General features: G+C 45.9%; 1 protein-coding gene across 1 annotated transcript in view; it reads right to left on the bottom strand.

Moving 5' to 3' along the window:
• LOC126281296 (rap guanine nucleotide exchange factor 6-like) overlaps positions 1-17,793 on the bottom strand; it is a 758,425-nt gene that overhangs the window by 263,114 nt on the left and 477,518 nt on the right. The gene's annotated exons all lie outside the window — the stretch shown is intronic.

Raw genomic sequence — 17,793 nt, 5'->3', positions numbered from 1 at the left:
ACGCAGCATTTCCTTAAATATCGGCGCTGATCATTGTTCATGCAGTATCGAGTGTATTTTGATAGCGTCTTCAGAAGAAGCAATTTCTCGTTCTCTTTCGATTAAATACAAACAGTTTTGAAGACACGGACAAGTATACATTTTCAGTATCACTTTATGCGTTTGGTCGTTTACTAGTCGGTAGTTATGAATATTCTATTATTTGTGATAATAAAAATTTGTAGACTTCCAAATAACATTGTAAATTTACAAAGTCTCATCCGATTACACGTTTTTTTTCCATTACATCAATTGTAATATAAATAGTAAAGAAAATGACTGTGTTAAAAATTTAAAAAAAACTGACGAACGTGACTCGATCCAACGACCCATCGATTACGGGGCTTCAACGATACGCTATTTTCTTTCTTTCTTATTGTTTTCGGCTGCCGCCGTTTCATGGTAAAAACGGCCACGCACAGGAATATATTTGACGATCTAATTTATCTTGCAATTTCCTCAATAGCGCTTGAGAAGTAGGCGCTACTGCTTACACATTTTGTTGTCCTCGTGGAGTACTACGAGTGAACGAAGTTTGCAGTAAATCCGCGTTCCAAATGTCGTGGCCTCCCTTTGTAAGTGGTGAATTAGTTTTTAGATCGACATAGAGAGCATTTTTATGGACTGGAGATATAATGAACTTAGTGTAAACTACGAACTGCTTAATTTCAAGAATCTTATTTATCGTAGTATGTCTAGTGAGAAAGATTTACTGAAGAGATTGAGTTTGGTAGACACCTGTCAAATACGCACACCGTCAGGAACACTTAGCGCTGCATGCCTCTCAGGAGCTAGATTGACCAGTAGTGCTATTCGTAGATAACCCGACGCTGAGTCAAAAGAGCAAACCACAGGTCAAGCAAAATAATAGTAATATAGAATAGTCAAAACGACCGGCCAGCTTACAACATTTAGCGTTCGTCAATTCCACGTATTGTTTCGCTAGATTTAGCTACACAAAACACTGTGTTTTCCGCGAGAATTGGCCGGAAGACAGTGTGTCGTTGTCGCTTGATTTTCTTTGAAAACACTTTATCATTATTAACAGTGTGAACAACATGTGGGAGTCACCTTTGCGACGGCATATACCAAATAAATAAAAAATTCGCGTATACGTATTTCTGGGGTGTTGACATCGCAGTGAAGAACCTTACATAATTAATGAAGTCCCCATAATAAAGCTGGGCTAGCAAAAGTTCAGTGACACCATCCTAGGTACTACCGATGTGAGTCTGTATTACTAGCAAAAACCACAGCTTTGAGGTGGGAGGAGCAGCGCGAGGTACGAGTACGATGACACGGCGTGTAAACAAGGCAGGAGCCAGTGCGAGGCTGGCTACACCTGCGGCTGCGGCTGCGGCTGCGGCTGTCGGCATACCAGCGCGGGGCGGCGCTCGCACCTCAGACCTTGAACTGACGCGGCCGCGACGCGCGCGCCGCCGAGCGGACGCTGGTCCAACCTCGCCGCGCTCACTGGGCGGAATGCCAGGAATGCAATGTAGAAATTTAAAGGCTGACCGTATGCATGCAAATACACACACACAGCCCGCGACAACACAGTTCACTACACCATGATGCCGCCTAACTTAAGCATCAAAATTTTAAAGACTATGTAGGAATTTAGCTGAGAATTCTGAGATACGGAACCAATAATGGGAAACAGATATCAGAGACCGTATGAGGCCTTATATGTACGCATCACACGCATTCCTCGTCCTTCCTACGTCAACGTTGGTGTAGTTACCTTGACAGATACCCTATCGTTTGTGACGTATCGAAGATCGCTAGGAATTCTTTTTGATACGAAGACCCTTTTCGACAGATCTACGGCGTATTAATCGGATTTTTAAGGGTTCTTATATTACAAGCTTGCTACAACAGCGAAAGTCTAATAGTGATATTGCGCCAAATTGTAACCAAAAGTGACAGGAAACATCAGCATGTCAGAAATAAAATAACACACAATTAAAAAATACAACACGTGCTGATGTGTCTGACAATACAGGGGTTGCGTAGCAATACAGAAACACCAAACGGTGCAGGAAGCTCATTTGCATTCAGATCATCATCCAGTCGCCTCAGAATGGATAAACAGAGGTCCTGTATAGTTTCCTTGGGTATCTCATACCATTATTGCTGGAAAATTTTGAAAATTTGTGGTAAGGGCTTATGGGATTAATCAGCTCAGGTCATCCGTCCCTAGAAAATTTTGACTCATAGAGATCACACCCTAATCTCTATATCACAAAGCCTCAGCAGTTTTGAGATCTCGTGACTGTGTTGGCCAAGGGAAACGCGAAATTCAACCTCGTGCTCACAAAACCAGTCCCGGGCGATGCGAACACTCCTCGCAACTTTGACACCGTTATAATTTGCGCACTGTAAAATCGAAGTGTGCCCTCTCCATTATCAGAAATTAACTAAGCATCACCATTATCAACATACGGAACATACTACGTTTATGCGAGCATGTTAACTGGGCAGTGGGGGATGTTCGTCTCAGTCGTTTCAAGCTACCTTTGGGAAAGATGGTCTCCGTTATTTTTTTCTTACTAGAGAATACTTCTATTTTCGTCTTGCCTTACTCAACCTGCTGTGGTTTGTCGGTTCTACATGTGGTCTCACGAACCGTGTCCGATTTACTACTAACGGCAGATGCGTTCAGCCTGTGAATGAGCATGTTACATGACTGGAATGTTTTCTGCAGTCGGTCAGGCCGCAAGCCAACACACGCGGGGGCTCCTGCAGGCAAACAAGTGAAACGTATCCTGGAATAAAAATATACTGATGGGAAACAGGCAACAGCAAGGAGGAGTTGATCGACATAAACTAAAGTTGGTAGGCACGTTTTTACATCTGAAAAGTGATGACTATTCAAATTTCGCGTCAGTCGCATATGAGGAAGCAAATCACATTTGCTTTCAATAAATTTCATATTGGATGTGGTGAGTTGATGTTAGTCAAGAATGCATTTAAGGCGACAAAACGTCATTACCAGCACCCCACTATGTTTGAATGAGGTCATGTAATAGGGCTACGAAAAACTCCAGATTCCTTCTGCGATATTGCAGAAAGGGTTGGCCAGAATGTAGCCGCTGTACGTGATTTCTGACAGTGATGCTGACGCGAATGTATGGTCACAAGCGGACAAATCTCCGGACGGTCGCGTGACACTACCGAGAGGAAAGACTATCGCGATCGAGGTGTAGCTCTGGCATCGTACAGGGCCTGTAGCAGCAGCTTGAGCAACAGCTGTCACCACAGTGACACAAAGAATTCTAGCAAACTGGTTACTTCAAGGGCAGTTCCGAGCCAGACACCCTGTAGCGCGAGTACCACTGCCCCCAAACAACAGCCATTTGCGACTTCAATGGTATCCAGGGAGAGCTCATTGGAGGGCCACGTGGAGGTGGTCTGTTGTGTTTGCTGATGAAAGCTGGTTCTGCCTCGCTGCCAGTGATGGCAGTGTGTTGGTTATGAGGCGGCCAGGTGACGGTCAGCAGCCAATCTGTCTGCGTCATAGACATACCCGACCTACGCCTTGTGTTATGGTCTTGGGTACGATTTCACATGACATCAGGAGCACTCTCATGGTTATCCCATGCGCTCTGACTGCAAATTTGTTCGTCAGTCTGGTGATTCGACCTGTTCCAGCGTCATACAGTGGGGTGTTTTCCGACAGAATAACGCTCGTCCGCACCGACCGTCGGCATCATGCCTTGGCCTACTCGACCACCGGATTTGGGCAGCTGTACCTGTACACGCCATCGAAGCTCTGTTTGACTCAATGCCCAGGAGTATCAAGGCCGTTATCACGGCCAGAGGTGGTTGTTCTGGGTACTGATTTCTCAGGATCCATGCACCCGAATTGCGTGAAAATGTGATCACATGTCAGTTCTAGTATAATATATTTGTCCAATGAATACCCGTTCATCATCTGCATTTCTTCTTGGTGTAGCAATTTTAATGGCCTGTAGTGTATGTTATTTGTAAATTGGAGGTGCAGGAGAGGAGAAAGGAAAGGGATCACTGATGTCAGCTGCATATGGACATTACGCGGAATCAGAAGCGAAGGGTGAAAATGGCTGCCGGACCTTGATTCGAACCTGGATCTCTTAGTTGCTAGGCAGGTGCGCCATCCTGGAAACTGTGTTGTCGTAACTGCGCGTACCATCTCAGAACGCCTCACGCCCGACCCACCCGCAGTCCCCGTCCAGTTCTTCCATGCTCGCTACTCAGATTCCTGCAGGAGGTCGGACGCACCTATGCTTCCGCACTGAAGAAGGTGGATCCATTGCCCATCGAGACGAATCAATAACGAAGTAGCCCGGAAAGTAATGCACCGCTTTTTTTTTTCAGCCGAAAACAATGCTACGAATGCGAAAGGTTACGTATGTATTACATGCAGTCTCCTGAGTAAGCGCACCAAGTTTCCGTTGCTTCCAACAGATAGCGTAGCTTCAGGACAGTTTTAATGGCGTTTGTATGTGATGTAGAGAAAAAGCAACGTGCAATCATTGAATTTCTCACGGCAGAGAAAGAAACTGTGGGGAATATTCACAAACGCTTGTGCAAGGTCTACGATGCATCGGCGGTCGACAGATGTAGAATGAGTCGCTTGGCACGCAGGGTGAAGTCGTCAAAAGGCGTTCGGCGGAGCTGCACGATTTGCAGCGGTCGGGGAGACCACCCACGGCTTCCACACTCAACGGCCCTGACATAGCCCCCACGGACTTCAACTTATTTGGACCATTAAAGGACGTCATTCGTGGAAGACATTATGAGGACGATTAAGAGGCGATTCACACTGCGCTGCACTGGCTCCGCCACCAGAACAAGTATTGGTGCCGACAGGGCCTACACGCCCGTCTTTCGCGCTGGAGGAAGGCCATAGAACGGGACGGAGATTACGAGGTAAAATAGTATGTGTAGATAAAACATAATTATTTCGTGGGTGTAATTCGCATTACGTTCAATAAATAATTATTGAAGGAAAAAAAGCGTTGCGTTACTTTCTGCGCAACCCTCGTATATGAATGCGTGGTGTCTTGTTCTTTCGGACAAGTCCGAACAGAACAGGCACAGGTAACTTAAGTATGTTACATACACAAACGCATTCCCGAAATTTCATTACTGTACTTTTTTGTTGTTGTTGCAATTCTTTTCCGCCCGTATAGCTTGTACTTTCTACAGCTCCTTGCCATTTTCGAGACTGTTCGTCCTGCAGCCCTCTCGTCCCTAAAAGTTGAATGAGAAATTTGGAGAGTGGCTTGTGTAAGAACGAATGGATTAAGTAATAAGTTTTTGGGCGCGGTGCGCCATTATCTCCATGACGCCTAATCCGCTCCTGGCACCCCCTCCCCCTCCGGCTCCCAGGGTATCCTGCTCTGGTCTGGACAGAGATCCCGGGTTCGAGTCCAGGCCGGAGAACACATTTTCAGCTGTCCCCAGCGAGGTATATCGACAACACCTGTCGGCAGCTCAGGGTTTCAATTCATTCTCATTTGCACGGTCATCAATGGTATCGAGAACAATTACTATCTTCATATATATACCGAGTGATCAAAAAGTCAGCATAAATTTGAAAACTGAATAAATCAGGGAATAATGTAGATAGAGGGATACAAATTGACACACATGCTTGGAATGACATGGGGTTTTATTAGAACAAAAAAAAAAGTTCAAAGAATGTCCGACAGATGGCGCTTCATCGAATCAGTAACTATAATTACCACAACGAAGTAAGACAAAGCAAAGATGATGTTCTTTACAGGAAATGCTCAGTATGTCCACCATCATTCCTCAACAACAGTTGTAGTCGAGGAATAATGTTGTGAACAGCGCTGTAAAGCATGTCCGGAGTTATGGTGAGGCATTGGAGTCGGATGTTGTCTTTCAGCATCCCTAGAGATGTCCGTCGATCACGGTACACTTGCTGCTTCAGGTAACTCCAAAGCCAATAATCGCACGGGCTGAGGTCTGGGGACCTGGGAGGCCAAGCATGACGAAAGTGGCGGCTGAACACACGAGCATCACCAAACGACGCGCGCAAGAGATCTTTCACGCGTCTAGCAATACTTTTTTTGTTCTAATAAAACCCCATCTCATTCCAAGCATGTGTGTCAATTTTTACCACTCTATTTACATTATTCCGTGGTTTATTAAGGTTTCTAATTTATACTGACTTTTTGATCACCCGGTAGTTAAAGGATACATTGACCTCCGTCTGCACAGATGCGCACAGGTTGCCCGAACTCTTACGGGAATAGTCACCTTAGTGAGCGCGAGTAATGAGTGGATGGGCAAATATTTATTAAGTACATTACGTGTGTAGATTGTGGTCATTTGGGAGCCGGCCAAAATGGCGGATCGGTTCTAGGCGCTACAGTCTGGAACCCCCAACCGCTACGGTCACACGTTCGAATCCTGCCTCGTGCATGGATGTGTGTGATGTCCTTAGGTTGGTTAGGTTTAAGTAGTTCTAAGTTCTAGGATCTGATGACCTCAGAAGTTAAGTCCAAAAGTGTTCAGAGCCATTTGACAGGTGGGAATGTGGGTCTCACGGGAAGCGTGTAAGGGATAAGTTCAAAACGGTTCAAATGGCTCTGAGACTATGGGATTTAACATTTATGGTCATCAGTCCCCTAGAACTTAGAACTACTTAAACCTAACTAACAGAAGGACATCACACAACACCCAGTCACCACGAGGCAGAGAAAATCCCTGACCCCGCCGGGAATCGAACCCGGGAACCAGGGCGCGGGAAGCGAGAACGCTACCGCACGACCACGAGCTGCGGACATCTACATCTACATGACTACTCTGCAATTCACATTTAAGTGCTTGGCAGAGGGTTCATCGAACCACAATCATACTATCTCCCTACTATAGCACTCCCGAACAGCGAGCGGGAAAAACGAACACCTAAACCTTTCTGTTCGAGCTCTGATTTCTCTTATTTTATTCTGATGATCATTCCTACCTATGTAGGTTGGGCTCAACAAAATATTTTCGCATTCGGAAGAGAAAGTTGGTGACTGAAATTTCGTAAAAAGGTCTCGCCGCGACGAAAAACGTCTATGCTGTAATGACTTCCATCCCAACTCGTGTATCATATCTGCCACACTCTCTCCCCTATAACGCGATAATACGAAGCGAGCTGCCTTTTTTGCACCCTTTCGATGTCCTCCGTCAATCCCACCTGGTAAGGATCCCACACCGAGCAGCAATATTCTAACAGAGGACGAACAAGTGTAGTGTAAGCTGTCTCTTTAGTGGACTTGTTGCATCTTCTAAGTGTCCTGCCAATGAAACGCAGCCTTTGGCTCGCCTTCCCGACAATATTATCTATGTGGTCCTTCCAACTGAAGTTGTTCGTAATTTTAACACCCAGGTACTTAGTTGAATTGACAGCCTTGAGAATTGTACTATTTATCGAGTAATCGAATTCCAACGGATTTCTTTTCGAACTCATGTGGATCATCTCACACTTTTCGTTATTTAGCGTCAACTGCCACCTGACACACCATACAGCAATCTTTTCTAAATCACTTTGTAACTGATACTGGTCTTCTGATGACCTTACTAGACGGTAAATTACAGCATCATCTGCGAACAATCTAAGAGAACTGCTCAGATTGTCACCCAGGTCATTTATGTAGATCAGGAGCAGCAGAGGTCCCAGGACGCTTCCCTGGGGAACACCTGATATCACTTCAGTTTTACTCGATGATTTGCCGTCTATTACTACGAACTGCGACCTTCCTGACAGGAAATCACGAATCCAGTCGCACAACTGAGACGATACCCCATAGGTCCGCAGCTTGACTAGAAGTCGCTTGTGAGGAACGGTGTCAAAAGCTTTCCGGAAATCTAGAAATACGGAATCAACTTGAGATCCCCTGTCGATAGCGGCCATTACTTCGTGCGAATAAAGAGCTAGCTGCGTTGCACAAGAGCGATGTTTTCTGAAGCCATGCTGATTACGTGTCAATAGATCGTTCCCTTCGAGGTGATTCATAATGTTTGAATACAGTATATGCTCCAAAACCCTACTGCAAGGGATAAATCCCTGCAGTCGCGCTATTCATCTGTGTCCTCGGTGGCTCAGATGGATAGAGCATCTGCTATGTAAGCAGGAGATCCCTGGTTCGAGTCCCGTTCGGGGCGCATATTTTCAGCTGTTCCCATCGAGGTATATCAACAACATCTGTCGGCAGCTGAGGGTTTCAATTCAGTATCATTTAGATTGTGAGGCGTACGAGAACTCTAACCTGGGAATTACGGCATTTCAAGTTAGTTACGGAAACACGCCACGTGGGGTACGCAACTCGGCACGTGGGCAGTCCGGGCGCACACCTGGGCGCAGCGGCACTCTGCGCCCGTCTGCGGCCGCTCAGCTTCCTCGGTCCGGATTCCAGCGCGGCCGGCGCTCGCAGCCTGCGGCGTTGCCAAGCGTCGCCCAGCCGACCCCCCCCCCCCGTCCCCCCCCCCCCCCGCCTCATCTCATTATTGATCACGTCACCAGATGGACGCCACGGTGCGCGCCCTCCGCCCCCGCCACGCCCACGCAGGAGGCCGGCCGATACCCCGGGGGTTGAACGGCGCACGAGGCAAACGCTGTTCCCGCTGCCGCCGGACGACGCTTCCGCGTCATATGTCACGTCACCGTTTTTGCAGCCCATAAATACGGCCCATCACACATTGTTGACGGAATTTTCCACCCATACTGAATATAAATAATGATCTTGAATCAATTAACTTCGTCACTGAGATATTGTCATGGCTGGGCGCTATTAGAAGCCACCCTTGAAAAGGCTCTGCCCGTACCTATAAAATAGGCAACACTGACCACGTGACACTCGAGAAAGAACTGATTGGCTGGCAGCTGGCCCCTACCACTCACCTTGCTGAGACGACAGTCAAATTACACTCCTGGAAATGGAAAAAAGAACACATTGACACCGGTGTGTCAGACCCACCATACTTGCTCCGGACACTGCGAGAGGGCTGTACAAGCAACGATCACACGCACGGCACAGCGGACACACCAGGAACCGCGGTGTTGGCCGTTGAATGGCGCTAGCTGCGCAGCATTTGTCCACCGCCGCAGTCAGTGTCAGCCAGTTTTCCGCGGCATACGAAGCTCCATCGCAGTCTTTAACACTGGTAGCATGCCGCGACAGCGTGGACGTGAACCGTATGTGCAGTTGACGGACTTTGAGCGAGGGCGTATAGTGGGCATGCGGGAGGCCGGGTGGACGTACCGCCGAATTGCTCAACACGTGGGGCGTAAGGTCTCCACAGTACATCGATGTTGTCGCCAGTGGTCGGCGGAAGGTGCACGTGCCCGTCGACCTGGGACCGGACCGCAGTGACGCACGGATGCACGCCAAGACCGTAGGATCCTACGCAGTGCCGTACGGGACCGCACCGCCACTTCCCAGCAAATTAGGGACACTGTTGCTCCTGGGGTATCGGCGAGGACCATTCGCAACCGTCTCCATGAAGCTGGGCTACGGTCCCGCACACCGTTAGGCCGTCTTCCGCTCACGCCCCAACATCGTGCAGCCCGCCTCCAGTGGTGTCGCGACAGGCGTGAATGGAGGGACGAATGGAGACGTGTCGTCTTCAGCGATGAGAGTCGCTTCTGCCTTGGTGCCAATGATGGTCGTATGCGTGTTTGGCGCCGTGCAGGTGAGCGCCACAATCAGGACTCCATACGACAGAGGCACACAGGGCCAACACCCGGCTTCATGGTGTGGGGAGCGATCTCCTACACTGGCCGTACACCTCTGGTGATCGTCGAGGGGACACTGAATAGTGCACGGTACATCCAAACCGTCATCGAACCCATCGTTCTACCATTCCTAGACCGGCAAGGGAACTTGCTGTTCCAACAGGACAATGCACGTCCGCATGTATCCCGTGCTACCCAACGTGCTCTAGAAGGTGTAAGTCAACTACCCTGGCCAGCAAGATCTCCGGATCTGTCCCCCATTGAGCATGTTTGGGACTGGATGAAGCGTCGTCTCACGCGGTCTGCGCGTCCAGCACGAACGCTGGTCCAACTGAGGCGCCAGGTGGAAATGGCATGGCAAGCCGTTCCACAGGACTACATCCAGCATCTCTATGATCGTCTCCATGGGAGAATAGCAGCCTGCATTGCTGCGAAAGGTGGATATACACTGTACTAGTGCCGACATTGTGCATGCTCTGTTGCCTGTGTCTATGTCTATGTGCCTGTGGTTCTGTCAGTGTGATCATGTGATGTATCTGATCCCAGGAATGTGTCAAAGTTTCCCCTTCCTGGGACAATGAATTCACGGTGTTCTTATTTCAATTTCCAGGAGTGTAGTTTCACTAAACTAAAGCAACAGACTGGGTCAGATTATTTTGCGCGAGCTGTAACAACTATGGTGTGTACTCCTCGCTCACAATACGAGTGAATACTCGTAAAGCTTTACTTATCAGCTCGAAAAAACAAACTTATGTAACTAATTTTATTTGTTTGGTGATAAATATCTGCAGTCCTGATAGACACTGAAATCCCCCTACCACAGAACTGCAGCAAGCCGGTCCAAAACAAAAAGACGTAACCGTTGGCGAAGTGCAGTATCGTGCGGTAGTTATTGGTTTTTGGCAGCACCTGAAATGTCTGGTCTGTCCAGGTGAATTCATTTACTGCCCCGTGTAATATCTGCCGTTCATTTATCTTGTGCGTCGGCTTTTAGGATTGGGACTGCTTCGCACCAAAAACCGATCGAGTTTGTCATTTTCACGTGAAAATGTCAAGTTCTATCTCATAATCATGTGCTCTACTGTTTGCAGTCCTTTGACACCACTGCCGTCGCCAACTGATTCCATTCCAGACCAGTTGCGCTTCTCTTTTCACTTCATACTGAACTTTTATTCTTCTCCTTTATATTTTCGTATGTCACTAACGCCGGAAATGCATATCCTCCTATTTCTATCTATTGCTCTGCAATTTTTTTTCCTTATTTTGGTAACTGAAGATATAACATTTCTGTGTCTTTGTATATTGTAATTGTTTTACTAATTGTATATATACGCATTTATGTCGATTTATAATTGGTTTGTTCTGTGAATATTATTTGTACTTATACGCAGGTTCTGGCCTAGGGAAAACTATGCTGTCGAACGAATACATCGATAGGTCGTGTGGAGAACCAAAGTGTTTAGGATCTTTGGTAGTGTGAACTCGATCGAGCGCGGGCAGAGGGTCTGGCTGGAGTAGTGCAGTGGAGCAGGTGTGTTGTGTGACGCTCCCGCGAGTTGCCGCGCGTTCGGGCTTTGGCAGCATGTAATTGCGCTCGAATTGCTATGATAGTTTCTGACACGGTGTCGCGGACGGGAAGCATTAGCTGGCACACGTCAAGAGCCCGTTTCGGCTGGAGACCGTGTCGAGAAGAAAGCGCGCCAACATCCAGCTTCTGCAACAGCGACGGCCGACAATGAGTAACTGTCGCCACCTCCTCGACCGACGACTGCAAACCTTCAATCAATCAACAAGGAAGACTGGTAGCACACAAAGTTTTAGAACTGTATGGCAGACCTCAGCTTTTCAAACTGTTACATTTTCGTAACTATAATTACAGCAACTTAGCATGAACATTTGTTGCTCATTGTCCCAATTGCATTACCAAGCAGGGTCCCTCCCTTCTCCGCAATGAACCCGAGTGTCGTTGAAATTCAAACGCCATCATTAAAGTAGTATCATTCGATTTCACTGCTTTAATTTCGAAGTTCAGTTAAGGTATTCATAGCTGGCTACAATATTTAGATTACACAAGCACAAATTATGAGTGCGAGTTTTGTTACCATATTTTAGCTTACCTGTGACTACAGCTCAGCTTGGTACGTCCTAAATTTTACTATTGTTTAATTGTTCAGAATCATTTAATTCAAGTTCAAAGTTAAATCTCTTATTTTTTAAATTGCGTAGATTCAAGTAGCTTTTGAATTGATTGTTGAGGTAGCCCAAGACTAACCGTATTTGATTGAATTTCGATGTGCTTCAGAAGCAAAGCTCACTATTAATTCAGTCACTAAATTAACTTTCAATTTTCCGGTTTTATTAATTCTTTTGCTAAATTAAGTCAGAGTGTAGCGAAATTTATTACTTCTGACAATTTTTCAGTTTTCACACTACACAGTTTTCACGCTTCTAGTGCTAATTATATGTGTAATAACCTTTTTTTCAGTTACTATAGTAATTGTCCATAGGACTGGCGGCCGTAATTTCCCCAAATCTCAAATATCTAATTACAGCTAGTTAATTGTTAACGTAACGGCCGCACATTTACTTTCTCTATTAACTTTACCCTTTTTTCAAAATTAATTTCTACCAGTTTCATTTGCATTTTTCCTTTCATTTAGATGTAACCCTTTCCTCCCTCTTTACCGACAGATTAACTTCGGTGACGATTACTTTTCCCAAATTTCCATTAGGTACACGCGGTCTAATTTTTCATTTTCATTAAGGTCGTTAAGTGAGGGAGGAGTGAGGGGGTTACAACTCTACTGAACCTTTGATAGATGATGTATAGATGCATTTTCCTTGTACGTTATGTCCCACTCAGTCTGCTTTCCTTTCCTTAACTAGCTTTATCTTAGTTCTTTCTTCCTTTATCTTTTCCAGTAATTCAGTTTAATCCCCCATTTTGTTTTCTCCTTTCTCACCAAACCCACATCTCGAATACTTCGATTTCCGCCCTCTCTCTCTCTCTCTCTCTCTCTCTCTCTCTCTCTCTCTCTCTCTCTCTCTTCCATGTCGAACTTCCTTAACTCTTCACCCAAAATGTCTTTAAGTTTCTACAGCGACCGTTAGGGCATTCTATGTGAGGTCCAACCACTTTAGTGGACAAAACTACCGCTATTAGGTCAGATGTCTATATCTATACATCGCATACCACTGTACACGGCCTGATGAGGGTAGTTTAATGGGTGTTTTGTCGAGCCTACGCCCATGCACACTATCTTCTTTGTTTCGTTTTAGCATTTGATCAACGTCTTCAGCATCGCGGTGGCTAATCCCTCCTTCGCAGGCGGCAATCTCGAAAAGGTCATTCCTGTCTAGACCAAGGTGCTTTCTTAATAGTACTTACGCACATGAATTATTGAACTGACTGTTCCATGTAGTTGTCTGACGAGTATTACTTCTCAAGTTTGTTTCTCTTTAGTACTGACAAAATATGCATAGTTTTTCCTATGGCCACTGGGCAGGTTGAAGAATGCAACAAATACCATCGTATGCTTCGGATAGTTCCGTGCCGCCGAGTTTACGTTATCTTTGTATGTGTCTACGACCGATGTGTAGGTGTCTAGTAGACCATTAATGTTTTTCAGTAGCTGTCGCAAATTTGGTAACATCGACAAAAGTGGGGGCAAGCCGGAGAGGACATTATCTTCACCCTTCCCGCATCGCCACATAAAGCACACACACACACACACACACACACACACACACACACACACACACACACAGAGAGAGAGAGAGAGAGAGAGAGAGAGAGAGAGAGAGAGAGAGAGAGAGAGAGAGAGAGAGAGAGAGAGGGGGGGGGGGGGGGGGCGGGGGGGTTACCACATGCAGAGGTTATCAACAACCGAAGCCTTCATTCCCGTTACATGGCATGCAAACAGAGATCCAAAAACTCTGCGCTAACTTTATCGAGCTAAATTAAAAGTCATATCGCAACTGAATGATTCGTTCATCTAAGCCGGTGCGGTACCGTCGTACAGTTCTCACAAAGCGCCAAGCTTTTCTCTGAAACATTAGGCCTGCGGCTGTGTTTTGAAGATAGTGCTATTATGGACACTACAACCTTTAAATTACGTAAAAATGTGCTTACGTGACTTCACGTCACACCTATTACCTGCATCTGCGTGCTATATGCCTACTGTGCCTCAGAGATCCTTTGCAGTCTCTTCTCTAGACTCTAAGTTGTAGATTTTGGTCGGTAATTGCAACTATTGCCTGGTCCACGTGTGAAACAAAATACAGCTATTTGGCACGAGTGAATTAGCACACTCTAAGAGAAGATATTGCTAACATGATCAATAACGCAGCAAAGACGCGGCTGTCAGCTTTTTTTTATGTTGGCTACATCTACCAAAATCTATCTGGGCAGATGACCTCGTAAGACATGCCTCTCAGAACCTAAAAAATGCGCTCGGGTAAGGACAGTGTTGGTCTCAGGGCATTATCAGCCAACGCATACAGTTTTCGACTGATGTTCACAACACCATTACACACCGCATTAAAATGGAGTTTCGGAAATGACAGCCGTTATTTACCACCACCTCGCGAATGAAAATAAACATTTTCTGTCATTAAATATAACCATGTCTCGCACGTCAGGTTACTCGTACTGTGAAATAGTATGTTCAATCTGTTTCGGGTATATTCAGTTAAAACAATTTCCTTCTTCAATGTCGCACGTTACGGATATGAAACGTGCTCTTGGGTGCTGCGAGAAGCTGTAGTGATATCGAAACTTCTTGTGTGTCTCCCTTCTCTGTTTTGGATTTCTCTCTAGTCTAATGAGGGGCAACGGACGGTTTAGCATTAGCGGATACCTTCTTCAACCTACTTTAATTTCTCTAGGGCTGTCAGCGCTAGAGAATTTGTAAAAAAACTTGCCCGGACAATGGAGAAAGAGCTAAATGCAAGTACTTGCATTTAGCAAGTACGACCGAAGGTACTGTGTATATTTTGTGGTGTGGCTACGTGATATGTATTTATTTTTCTATTTTTCACCTGTCTTGAAATGATGTACGACACTGGACCGATATGAGTTTTGTAAAATGTTTTTTCTAAGTATGAGGCCGATTTTTTTCTTACTCCATTACAGTCAGTAGAAACAAAATCGCTGATGGTTACAAAACGAAGTGAGCCTGCATTGTTTGACAACGGCATTAACTCCTAAACTCCAGACGTCAAGTAATTGCTCGAACCTCAGTGTCATGTATTTAGCGGTTCTCGTAGCGTACGAAACAAATGGGCAATGATGGCAAACAGAGACAACGAGACCTGTGGGGAACGAACCGACAAGACAACGGGAGACGTGCCTTTACAAAATATTAGTTTAACAGAAGCAGAAGATGCAGCAGCCCTGTGTTTCCGCTTGAGCTACATCGAAGATCCCGCTTTTACCTCCAGGGTCTCACTGGACTTCCGGTTCAAATGGCTCTGAGCACTATGGGACTTAACATCTGAGGTCATCAGTCCCCTATAATTTAGAACTACTTAAACCTAACTAACCTACTGACATCACACACATCCATGCCCCCGAGGCAGGATTCGAACCTGCGACCGTAGCAGTCGCACGATTCCAGACTGTAGCGCCTATAACCGCTCGGCCACACGGGCCGGCTGGACTTCAGGGCAAAAGAGACATATTGCTACAGAGGATGAAAAGTAATTGTACTTTTTTTCATGCTCATACTTGAACCAGGGTACCACGAATTCTGGTAAGAGTCTATGTATGCAGGTTAGCAACTAGACCCTCCTCAGCGTGTTAGTAATTCCGAAGATGGAGTTTGCCTAGTGATGTATAGTTGCACAATGACATCGCTTGATTATTTCTAAAGATAACATATATCTTCTACAGCACATACTAAATTAAAAGTAGAAGCATTGGTGCCAAAACGTTCGAGCTACAAAATATCACATGGAAATTTAACGAAAATTATTATTCCGAGAAGCTCTCATCATTAAATGCCAGGCAGAAGTGACTCCTGCACGAACCTGATTCAATATATCTCTGTCTTACCACCATTCTGCAGAGTTTTCGCTACGAAATTTCTGGGCTTTACAAATTACTGTGTTGTCTGGCACAGTTCTATCACGTATATAAACATTTGTAGCCAGAGATTGTAACGAAATCCACGGACAGTCTAGAGCTAAGGAAAATCCTGTGAGTCTTCAGCGCTGATTCATAAAGAGCCAGGTCATAAACTCGAGTCATAAATTCGCGTCATAAAAGTGGATCATGAAGAATCTGAAATGCGCAGGAAATAAGATGACACACCCACGAAGTACGCAAGTTACGAACGGAGAATCTACGTGAAAACCGCATTCTTTCAAATGGGAACGTCCTGCAGCTCTCTTCTGCACAAAGAACGTCAACGATCGTGAGGACGCAGCAAAATCAAACAAGAATATCATACGGACAGGTGACGGGGAGATGATTAAACAATGACGCCTTAATCGAGTAATATTCTCCAGGCATGTTGAAAGCCTCTACCTTTCCTGACACGTCGCAGCCCACGCCGAGATGACATCACCACATAGTTTCCTGTTGGTCTCGCACCGTGTCGTTAAAATTAGGACGAAATTTTCCTTTTACCAGAAGTAAACTCATCGGCAAACACTTGTCTTTCTCTCGCCCCTCCCTGCCCCACTCTTCAAACCCTTAAAAGAGCGCACTGGTCTCTTTGGAGCCCTGTAGACTACGCGGAACTGGTACCAGGTTCAAAAAATGGTTCAAATGGCTCTGAGCACTATGGGACTCAATATCTGAGGTCCTCAGTCCCCTAGAACTTAGAACTACTTAAACCTAACTAACCTAAGGACAGCACACACATCCATGCCGGAGGCAGGATTCAAACCTGCGACCGTAGCAGTTCCGCAGTTCCGGACTGCAGCGCCTAGAACCGGCGTCTGGTACCAGGCTCGCTAAAGTTGATGTGGATCATGCCAGTAATGTTAACCATGTGCCAGGGTGTTGTCTCATGCACTAAGGCGTTGAGATGTGACAAACGGCAATAAAGATCTTTCGTTTTCGATAGATCTTGAATCAAGGTGACCAGTTTGTGGCTATATGAATGCAAACTGTCCACCGTGTTTACAAGGAATGACAGTAGAGTGTCACGGCTTATCAGTGCAATGTAGGTACATCTGAACCAGTTTCCAAACCAACAGTGAATTGAACTGCATGCAATGGGCATTTGGTTTTGGGAACTTTGCAAAAGGCCTTTGCTTACAGGACATCATACAACTAACTATACGTCTTCAACGGGCCCCCGAACCAGAAACTGGACAGTTTGCTGACCAGGGCCGCGATACTGCCTCGTTTTCGAAACATCTGAGTGCACCGATGGCCTAATGAGGCTTTAAACTGCAGTGTGTAGAGAGCGTAGTTTGGGTCGGAGGTGGTTCTGTGACATTTTGGGAGTATTTTTTAGTACAGTCACTTAGGTCCACTCGTTCAAGGTATCAGGGCATTTAACTAAACACCATCGGTGCGCTTTCTAAACTACATCTTCATGATGAGTAAGCTGTGGCCACAACCGTCTTCCAAACTGACAACAGACATGTTCACAGAGCTTTTTCTGGTCCTCCTGCAGCCACTTTCACGCACGCGCCTATAAACCCCAGCACCACATCCAATTCCTGTATGCCAGAACATCTAAAGGCTCTGATTGAAACACATGGCGGCTTCGCACCGTGTTAAATAGGTTCTGGTCTTATGTTAAATCAGTAACCGGATCGACATTCTGTTACTGACCATAATAGCAGTGTGACAGAGAATGACATATAAAAGGCCGAAATACTAAATGCCTTTTTCACAGAAGAAGATCGCACTGTAGTTCTTCCTTTAAATCGTCGCACGAACAAAAGTGTGACCTGTCGAATTTAGTGACGAAGTGATGGAAAAGCATCTGAAATCAATGAACAGAGGAGAAGGTCACTGGACCTGACGGGATAAACAACTTGCACCTCTTTCAGCA

This window comes from Schistocerca gregaria, chromosome 1, assembly GCF_023897955.1.
Source record: "Schistocerca gregaria isolate iqSchGreg1 chromosome 1, iqSchGreg1.2, whole genome shotgun sequence".
NCBI classification, from domain to species: Eukaryota; Metazoa; Arthropoda; class Insecta; order Orthoptera; family Acrididae; genus Schistocerca; species Schistocerca gregaria.
Note: the sequence above shows the minus strand (reverse complement) of the source record. Positions and strands in the feature narration are given on the sequence as shown.